This window comes from Balaenoptera acutorostrata, chromosome 11, assembly GCF_949987535.1.
Source record: "Balaenoptera acutorostrata chromosome 11, mBalAcu1.1, whole genome shotgun sequence".
NCBI lineage: Eukaryota > Metazoa > Chordata > Mammalia > Artiodactyla > Balaenopteridae > Balaenoptera > Balaenoptera acutorostrata.
In genome coordinates, this window is record NC_080074.1 from 63319174 (window position 1) to 63329371 (window position 10198).

Sequence of the window (10198 nt, forward strand, 5' to 3'; positions counted from 1 at the left end):
GCAGGGGACACAGGTTCGAGCCCTGGTCTGGGAAGATCCCACACGCCGCAGAGCAGCTAAGCCCGTGCGCCACAACTACTGAGCCCGTGAGCCACAACTACTGAAGCCGGTGCGCCTAGAGCCCGTGCTCCGCAACAAGAGAAGCCACCGCGATGAGAAGCCCGTGCACCGCAACAAAGAGTAGCCCCCGCTCGCCGCAACTAGAGAAAGCCCACGCACAGCAACGAAGACCCAAGGCAGCCAAAAATAAATTAATTAAATAAATAAATTAAATAAATAAAAATTTTTTAAAAGCTATATATCTCATGGTCATCACTAGTTGTGGGTCCCCGTATTAATTCAGCCCATTTTGCTAGAGGATTAGTTTCTGCCCTTAAGGAGTGCCAAGGAAGACTCTGAAATCTAAGTCACATCTCTCTTCCTGCAATTTTTTCCTCTTGATAATCAAGCAATCTCACTGATGAAATGGGCAGTTTCATCATCTCACTCCCAACAATGGGCAGCTTCTCCCCATGGCCAAGTTCTTGCCTTGATTGCCAACGATAATGCTGTATCCCAGCAGGAATCTCTGGGGAGTATCTAGAAGAGGTCAGCTCTTCCTCAAGGGAAGTTTCTCACTTTGGAACACTGCGAACCCTTCCCAGATCAGGTTCCCTCTTCCTGGCCTCTGGAACTAGGCTGAGAACTAATGCAGTGTCCCCACCAACACACTGGGGTCCCTCAGACACTGCAGTAGGATGTAGGGAGAGACTGACATGGGATTGAATCTACACTAATTGTGAGGGCTTATTTCAGTGCTCCGGACCTTGGTTTCCTTACCTGTAAAATGGGCACAACAGTAAAATGGAGTTGACATGTGTAAATCAGGCTGAGGCAAGTCCCACCTTTTGCAGAGGAGGATGCTGGAAGTCACTTCAAGGTCACACAGCTAGTTCCAGGGGTGCATTCATCAACCCAGAAACCCTTTAGTGAGCCCCTGCTGAAACCGAGCAGAGGGCTAAGTTTATCTGCTTATCTAGGTAAACTTATGGTAGGAGGAGGCAGACCTGTGAGTGGGAAGCATCAATAGGATGGAACAGGTTCAAAGCTATAAGAGAATATGAACAAATTGCTAAGGGCTCACAGAAAGGGACCAGCAGCCCCTCCCCAGCGTCTCCTTCTGAGTCCAGAAGGCTCTTTTAACTTCATTTCAATCATAAAAGACAGTTTGGTACAGTCAGCCAATGAGGCTTCAGCAGTGAGACTCCAGGGGGTAGCTTGCCCTGGACGCTGCAAACTCCTGGGTTGCCCCAGACCCCCCCCCTCCCACTCCCCAGGGGCAGCTCCAGACCAGCACCTCTTGAGCACAGACAGGCTTGCTCAGAGAGGCGCTCTTCATCGGCAGAGGTGAGGAGGGACTGAAGGCAGACTCCTGTCTATGGGAGCTAATGTGGGTCAAGGGCACCTTGCGGGGAGGGGCAGCAGGAAGCAATGTTGGGTCCAGGCAGCAGCTGCCCTGCCCGGGCAGAGACGGAGGGCAGGGCCCGGACCTTCCTGCCCAGGAATGACATCAGCCAGCTGACATTCCCAGCCCACCGGGCACCCCGGAGGACTGTGGGGGAGAGTGGGATTTATGCTTCTCCCCAGCCCCACTGACACCCCAGCGGGAAATGCTTTGAGCTCGTCAACATCTCTCTGGCCATGGGCCCAGCGCTCCTGTGGCCCTTGAATGATGGGGCAGAAGCCAGGTCATTAGGCAGGAGAGACTATCATTAATGCAGGTGATGCCACTGCCACACGGACAATGGCAAACAGTCATTAGAGGCTGTGTCACACGGGTGAGGCAATGCTGGCGAGACGCAGGGAGCCGCCCCTCCCCCAGCGCAGCTCACACACACTCGCACGCTCACCTGTGCACACACACCGAGGAGAAAGCAGGCCCACACTGCCCCAAGCACACGTTCACGCACTCACACACTTGCCCACTCACATGTTCACACACACACACACACACAAACACACACACACAAAGGGCCTGAACAGACACACTGCCCAGAAGGGTCCACAGGATCTGGGATGTCCCTCCACACACATCTGAAGGACAGGGTTCCTGGATCCTTCCACAACCAGGTACCCAGACACACAGGTATCGCCCCCTGACTTGAGATGGACACACAGACCTCCAAGGGCCCCAGAGGAGAGAGACTTCAGACACCCCCTCCCATCCCACCCACTCCCTGCTTCAAAGGACCAGCACCCAGGACAGAGAAACCACACAGAGTGCAGAAGCAGGCAGGCTACGCGTGCCCTAAGGGTGGGGACCACATTGGTTTAACACTGTAACCCCCTCCACACCCCCAGCCCTAATGGCTAGCACATGCCCTGCCTTACTTGAACCCCCAAGAAATGATCTACTGTAGGTATGTTTCTAAGCACTTTTCTGAGCCCCCCAGCAGGTGGAAGGGAGCAGGGGGCCGGCTGAGTCCTGGGTTCAGATCCAAGCTCTGCTACCAGCTGGGTGTATTCGTTTCCTGCTGCTGCTGTAACCATGAACTTAGCGGCTTAAAATAATGCAATTTCATTGTCTTATGGCTTGGAGATCAGAAGTCCAAAATGGGTCTCCATAAGCTAAAATCAAGGTGCCAGCAGGGCTGCGCTCCTTCTGAAGGTACTAGAGGAAGATCACTTCCCCACCTTTTCCGGATTCTAGAGGCCACCCACCTTCCTTGGTCCCCTTCCATCTTCAAAGCAACAGGAGTCTTTCTCACAGCATCACTCTCCTGGCACCCTCTTCCACATTCAAAGGACCCTTGTGATTACACTGGGCCCGATGTAATCATTCAGAGTAATCTCTCCATCTCAAGAGCCTTAACTTATTCATGTCGGCAAAGTCTGTGGCCATGGAAGGTAACATATTCACAGGCTCTGGAGGTTAAGACATAGACATTTGGGGGGTCCAAGACATTTGGGGGGTCCATTATTCTGTCTACCACACTGGGTGACCTTGGACAAGTCCTTTAACCCCTCAGAGCCCCAGCATCTTCAACTGTAATCTAGAAATAGCTCCTGCCACATGGGTGGTCATGGCGACTTAGAAGCCACATGAACGGGAAGCTCTGTGCCTCACACTGGGGGCGGGGGGTGTCCTGGGCCAGCAGCGCTGCCCTCTCCCTTTTGGGCTTCCTGAGGATAGAGGAAGAAGAGCAAGCTGCAGAGAGAGCTGGGTAAGGGATCTCAGAGGCTAGCGAGGGGGTGGGTGTCTGGGGGCTCAGGCAGGACTGGGAGGAGGTACGGGGGTCTGTGAGGGTCCCGGGACCTGGGCAGCTGTGAGGCCCTGCCTGGAGGGCAGCCACTCCACACGGCTGCGGACACACGTACCTGCAGCGACCCGGGGTGGGGCAGCAGGCGTGCCGCTCCTGCCTGCTCCTGCCTTCCTCTCCCTCATCTGCCACCATCTGTTTGCGGGGCTCTGGGGCCAGCGGGCAGGCAGGAGCCCCAGTCCAGGCTGCCATTACCCTGCTAAGTTCAGGGTGCAGAACAATGACCCAGGAAGACAAACCCCACATAGAGGAATCGCCCGCTACAAAACACTGATTAGGCCCCAATTTCGCCCAGCGCTGTCTGCCCACTCAGGAGGCAACAGGCCACCTCAGAGAGGAGCTGAGGGTGTCAGGTTCCCACTGGCCGGTCCTGCTCCATCCAGCAGCCCAGGCCACGGTGGGGGTCCAGCCCTGCACCCTGCTCCCTCTGCTCCTCACCCCACCTTCCCTTCCCTACCCCTGCCTGGTCCATCCCCACCCCGGCTCATCCCCGCCTCTCCCAGCCCCCAGCTCCTCCCAGCTTCCCCCAGAACCTCAGAGCTGAACTCAGGAACGAAGACTCCAATCGGGACTTCCCTGGTGGCGCAGTGGTTAAGAATCTCCCTGCCAATGCAGGGGACATGGGTTCGATCCCTGGTGCAGGAAGATCCCACATGCCGCGGAGCAACTAAGCCCGTGCGCCACAACTACTGAGCCTGCACGCCACAACCATTGAAACCCGTGCACCTAGAGCCCGTGCTCCGCAACAAGAGAAGCCACTGCAATGAGAAGCCCGCGCACCGCAGCAAAGAGTAGCCCCCGCTCGCTGCAACTAGAGAAAGCCCGCGTGCAGCAACGAAGACACACCACAGCCAAAAATAAAAATAAATAAAATAAATTTTAAAAAAAACAAAACAAAACTCCAATCAACAGGAGGAAGCCTGGGCTGAGGGCTGCATTTAGAGGCAGAAGTTCCAGGTGCCAATCCCACAGCTCTGCACGATGAGGGGGCAGGGATGCCTGGCCCGCCAAGCAGTGTTGGGGAGATGAAATTGGGTCACCTGTTGGAACGCTTCTTGTAAGCCTGGGTACTAATTTGAGTTATGGGGACATATGGAAGGACTTCCTCCTCCTTTTCTCCCAGAGACACAATGGACAGGGCTGGCCTTGGATTGACCTTTCATAGACAGCTGTCTTGGAGACTCCCCCCATCTCACTGCATCAGGAGATTCCCAGCAGGTGCTGGAGGAAGGAGACGGAAGGATGGAGAGGGAGGGAGTGCTCTTCTAATTCCTAGAGGGGATGCTGCCCAATTCATGAATCACTAATAAAGCCAATTAGATCTTCAATTTTTTTAAAAAAAGAACAGAAAGAAAGGGACTTCCCTGGTGGTCCAGTGGTTAAGACTCCGCACTTCCACAGCAGGGAGCAAGTGTTCGATTCCTGGTCGGGGAACTAATATCCCACATGCCGTCTGGCGCAGCCAAAAGTAAAAAATAAAATAAAATAAATGTGTTTAAAAAAGAAGGATGGAGAGAGAGAGGACACAGCTGCCTGCACGTGGTAGGTCCTGATAAATAGATGTTGAGTGCATAATGTTCAACCCCTGAGCTCCTACTGTATGCCCGGCATTGTGCTCAGTGCTACGGATACAAAGATGAATGAACCACAAACCACCATCGCTCAAACGTCGGTTCTCCAGATCCATCCTGAGGGTCTCCCGTGTGCCCGGTATGGGCACTGAGGAGTGCTGGATGAGTGGGACATCCGTGCACTGGGGGGGTGGTCTGCGGGCTGGTGGCTACCCACGGGGCCGTCCAGCCTGCGTCAGCTGGCGCAGTGCCCAGCACCACCCTGGGCTACTGCCATCCTGGCAAGCTTGCACAGGCCAGGCACTGACGGCTCCGCAGGGAGCAGAATATGGTTTCGGTCTATTATCAGGGCAGATAAAGCAGCAGCTGAAGCTCAGGGAGCAGTCTGGGCTTACAAATAAGCATCTCCAGATGCCCTACCACTCCCCGATCCTGCCTTTGTCAGCCACTCTGGCTTTCCAGTCCCTCTTTGTTCCTCGCTGAAAGCAGCCCCAGGGAGGAGGACCCTCCTAAATAGCTGCGTGCAGTGTCAGGAATGGAAGGGTGAGGAGGCTGGAACCAGCCGGGCAGCTGGCCTGGAGGCAGCGGCTGGATGGAAAGAGATTCCAGAGTTCAGAAAGAGCTGGACTGGGAAGCAGAGGGGTCGGTAATGTGCGGAGAACACCCAAGTCACCACCCTGCCACCCTGATCTTTGTATGTGCCCCACTGCTCAGCACAGGGATAGGCGCCCAGGAGAAGTGCAGAAAGCATTTCCTGAATGAAGGCACAGTTGGCCGCGGTAGTTAAGGTTGGCGGTTTCTCCAGTGACCAGGATTCCAGGTGTGGGGGGACTCACTGGAGGGGAAACTGGGTCCCCAGATCCTGTCTAATGGGGGAGGGTGCTGGAGGAAAGAGACCCTTGCCTAAGAGAGCCATGGAAACAAGTGCTAAATAATAGAGGACACACCATGTTTTAACTCAACAACTATTTCCATGCGCACCGACTATATGCCAGCGATGATGGAACAGTGGGTAAAACAAAGTCCTGCCACCACAGAGGCTGCTTTTGAGAACTCTCCCCATCAAAGACAAGTAAGGGGGCTATCTGGGAAGACTTCCTGGAGGAAGGGGGCAGGCAGGCTGGCTGAGTGGACAGCATGAAAGCTCAGAGGCAGCCAGGAGGGAGGGCCGTGGGGGAGGGAAGAAGAAAGCTGAGTGTCTGAGGCCTGAGAAATGAGGGCTGTTGGGAGAAACCATCCTCGTGGGTTGAGCAGCCACAGTGGGTGGATGGAGAGTGGGCAGGAGGCCACTAGGAGTCCCCTGTTGCTGGGACCTGGCATTTTCTCCTGGGGAGGAAGGAGGTGAGAAGGTGCGGCATTTCCCGGGGAACAGGTGTCTGTGCTGCCGCGGGGCCCTCCCTGGGAGCAGCCTGCGGAAGCAGGGCCTCCTGCCAGTTTCCCTTTGTGCAATCCTCCTTCCTGCCCCCTCCACCCAGAAGCAGGCCTGGCAACCCCGCCAGACATCACTGGCATGAGCCCAGCACCCACACAGCTGGGCAGGGGCTGAGGTACCCTACATGGAAGGAGAGGGACCTGGGCAGCTTATGGCTCGTCCCTGCCCTGCCCCAAATGCATGCCTGACCAAAGTCTGAGCCTAATGGGGCTTCTGCCAGCTTAGGGAGGCTTCCTCCTGCCTCTTTCTTTTGCAAGAAGGACCATGAATCTTCTCGCCCACCTGAGGCACCTGGCCGTGACAGGAGGGCATCAGAGTTCCCACCCTGTGCTAAGCAGGAGCCAAAGGAGCAGGAGGCCAGGCCTCCGGGAGTCCACCAGTGGGTGCATGACACCCCAAGCGGAGGACCCGGCGTCTTGCTCCACGACCCACCTGGGCTCTGTCGCTCTACACCATCTGAAGCTCTTGGTGTTGTAGCCTGTGTTGCAATATCATATAACAAGTGCCCGGTGTGGAAGGGTGGCCTTTTACTCATTCCAGAAGGAAATAGTCATCAAGAACCTACTATGTGCCAGGCACTGTGCCAGGCCCTGGAAGCTCAAGGCATAAAAGCATCATGTGGTCCCGGGGCTCACAGAGCTTGACAGGGTAGGCAGGCACAAGTAAACAACCAACAACAAATCATCACAAATTGGGCTAAGTGCTGTGAGGACAGGAAAGTGTAATTAGCCTATGCTTACCTCTCCCTGACCCCAGAGGCCTGCCCTCAGTACAGAATGCGTATACCTGCCTGACCTCCCCAGAACACTGCTTGGCTAGAGACCTTGGATCACGCTGGAAACCACTGAGTACCTGGCATAACAAGGGGATTGACCACACTGAGAGGAACATTTGTCGAACCAGATTGGAAAAAAGGATTTTTAATTAAAAAAAAATTCAAATCATCCAGTACAATCTAATTTTACAAGCTACTAAGGCCCAGAGAGGCCAAGCATTTGACCCCAAACCACACAGCTGGTGAGTAGCAGAGCCCAGACCAGAAACCAGCTCTGCCACCACCCCATGCTGCCCCCTAGTCTATCCTGGACCAGTTCACAGCCTCCAGGGCTCTGCAGACTCCTGGCCCATCTCAGATGCCTTCTTTGCAGATCAGCACTGGCTGATAGAATTGTACGCGGCCATGGAAATGTTCTGTATCTGCGCCAGCACGGACACATGACGTCGCTCGTCAGGTTCAGGGAAACGGGGCCAGTTTGGTGGGGGTGGGAATAGGCAGGGCCTGTGGTGAGAAGGAGAGTGTGAGGAGATGAAACAGAGAGGAAGAAGGGCAGCAGGTGCAAAGAATCTTGTTTGACATTCCAAGGAATCTTCTAGACCTTAATCCATGGAGAGCCACTGAAAGGCTTTATGCCAAGTGATGAGATGCCTGCATTGCAGCCTTCCTGGGTCCCCAGGGAGGCTGCTGCTCCTCTGGGCTCTGTAGCACCTCTGACACCCCAGTCACGCTGGCTCCCGTCATCGTCACCGTCCCACACGAACAGTTTGCTGCCATCTTAGCCTGAAAGAACCTCCCCACACCCTTCCTGGACACGTCTTCCTCTTCCTTCAAGCCTTTGCTCACTGCCCCAAACAGCTTCGCCCGGGTCAGTGCCTCTCCCGTGTCTCCGCAGCCTGCCTGGCACGTGGAGGGAGCTTCATAGGCACCGTTTTTAATGTCTCCATCCTTGCTATTGGTCCCCCTTTCTTGGCAGTGGGACAGAAAGGAAGGGCAGTGGGCCAGAAAAGGAAGCTGTCTTCTTACCATCTGGGGCTCGATCCCACCTAACTGTCTTTAAGTTGGATGCTCAGTTCTCCAGAGCACCTTTGGGTAACTCAAGTCTGCTGCTTCTTGCTGACTCCTGCTGACCTCCGTCAGCCCCTGTGTTTTCACAAGTCACAGTCCCTGGCTTCGAGGCTGGCCTTGCAGGGCGGTCTCTGGGGTCCGGGCACTGGGTGGCCTTCCTTGAAGGTGGCCTGGCTTCTTGGAGGCACGGAGGGCACGCTAACCTTGGACGCTGCGTGTGGGGAGAGGGAAGTGGTCCCACCTGCTGCTTCCTCTCTGGCCCAGGAGGCTTCCTTGGGTGCAGTCATAGAGGTGCCTTTGGCTGTCACAGCTCTGGCTGCTGAACAGGATGTGCAGCAAAAAAGCTCCAGACATAACTCCGTGGAAGCACCCAGACCCACCTTCCTCCCCTTCTCCTTCCCTACCCTAGCTTCGCCCATGCCTCCCTCCACCCCTGAATTAGCATCCTTGGGGGCCCACTGTACAGACCTCTGACTTTCCACCCTAACTGAGGACCTGACATAACCCTCTCCTGGCCTTGATATGGAGCCCAAACTTCCTAGGGGTTCAGGCCCCCAGGGAGCAGGAAGCCTGGCAGGGGTTAGGAGAGGGAAGATGGAGGGTGGGCGAAAATTTCAAGTCTCTCTGGGGTATGTTTGGGTACCTGGGAAGTCTCCCAACCCCTCCTGGATCTACTCACAGACAAACCTTCTTGGGGCGTCTGGTGGGGCATGAGCTTGGGTGACCCCAGCTGGAGACAGAGTCTTGTGCCCCTTTGGGATTCTGGAGCCCTGTCCTGGTTGATCCTTACATAGTCCAGGGACAGAAATCTCCATCCCCCACCTTCCACCTCGAGTCCACCTCCTTTGCCCCTGGTCCCCTGTAACTGGCGACAGGAGGCAATCCTCATCATCCAGGAGGCCGAGAAAAGGTGGAAAAGGGACAGGGGCTGGCCAGAGGTAAGAATGGGGGAGGCTTGGGCCCCTGAAATTAGTCCTCAGAGAAGCAAGGGGGAGTTTTCTTATTTTCTCTACTTCCTCCTTCCTTCTACTTCTCTCTCCAGGTCACTACCCGCCAACAGCTGATGTATCTCCTGCTCACTCCCATCCACCTCTTGTTTCTTGCCTCCCTGCCTGCCTGTCCCTCTGGGAGAGTCCTGGTCCAGGGCTCCTCCATCTCTCAGCCCTGGGATAGCATCCTGGCCCCGCAGCCCACCTGGATGGCGTTACGGGAGTGGCACGCCCGTGTCACAGTTTCAGTGCCTCGTCTGTGCCTCTTCCCCATCTGGCCCAGGAAGGCCCGGGATAATGCAGAACAGCAATGCATAGTTGCTGGATGAGTGTGCCAGTGAGCACATCCTCGCCTGCCTGAGGCTCTGGGGCGGGACGTGGCTCTGGGCGAGACCGACAGGGACTCTGGCAAGGAAGACTCTTAGCCTCACCACAGGGCATGATGGGAAGGCCGGGCCACTTCTCCAGGAAGCTTCCCAGATGAACCTGCTTAGGTTTTCTGCCCCTCTCTCTGCCTCTCTCCAAAATGCACACCCACACCTATGCCCTCGCCTGGGTCAGTGCCCTCTCTCTTTGTGCAACCCATGGCTTGGTGGAAAGAATTTCTGAGGGCCCCAGAACTGGTGACTGGGAAGCTGAGGGTAGACTGGGAAGGGCTGGCTTAGAGGCTAAGACAAGAGGAAGGACTCATAATTCCAATTGTCCGGGTTCAAATCCATTACTTACAAATTGCTATCAACAGACCAGACCCTCAACCCCTCCGAGCCTCAGCTTCCTCCTCTGTAAACAGGGGCTGATGAGAATTAAAGCGTCTACAAAGGATGAGTGTCGTGCGGATTAGAGGAGCTAATCCATGTAAAGCACTGGGGACATACATGATACGTCTGCTGCTATTTTGGCACCAACAGAGCCCATATGCCTTTGTCTGCCCTCCCCCCTCCCCACAGAGCACACGGGGGTGGCCAGGGTTGGGGCGGGCAGGGTGCTGAGTTCCACCACATGTTATTCAGATATCAGGTCAGGGAGGCTGGGTGGGCTGTGCAGGTGGGCGCTGCATGGGGGAG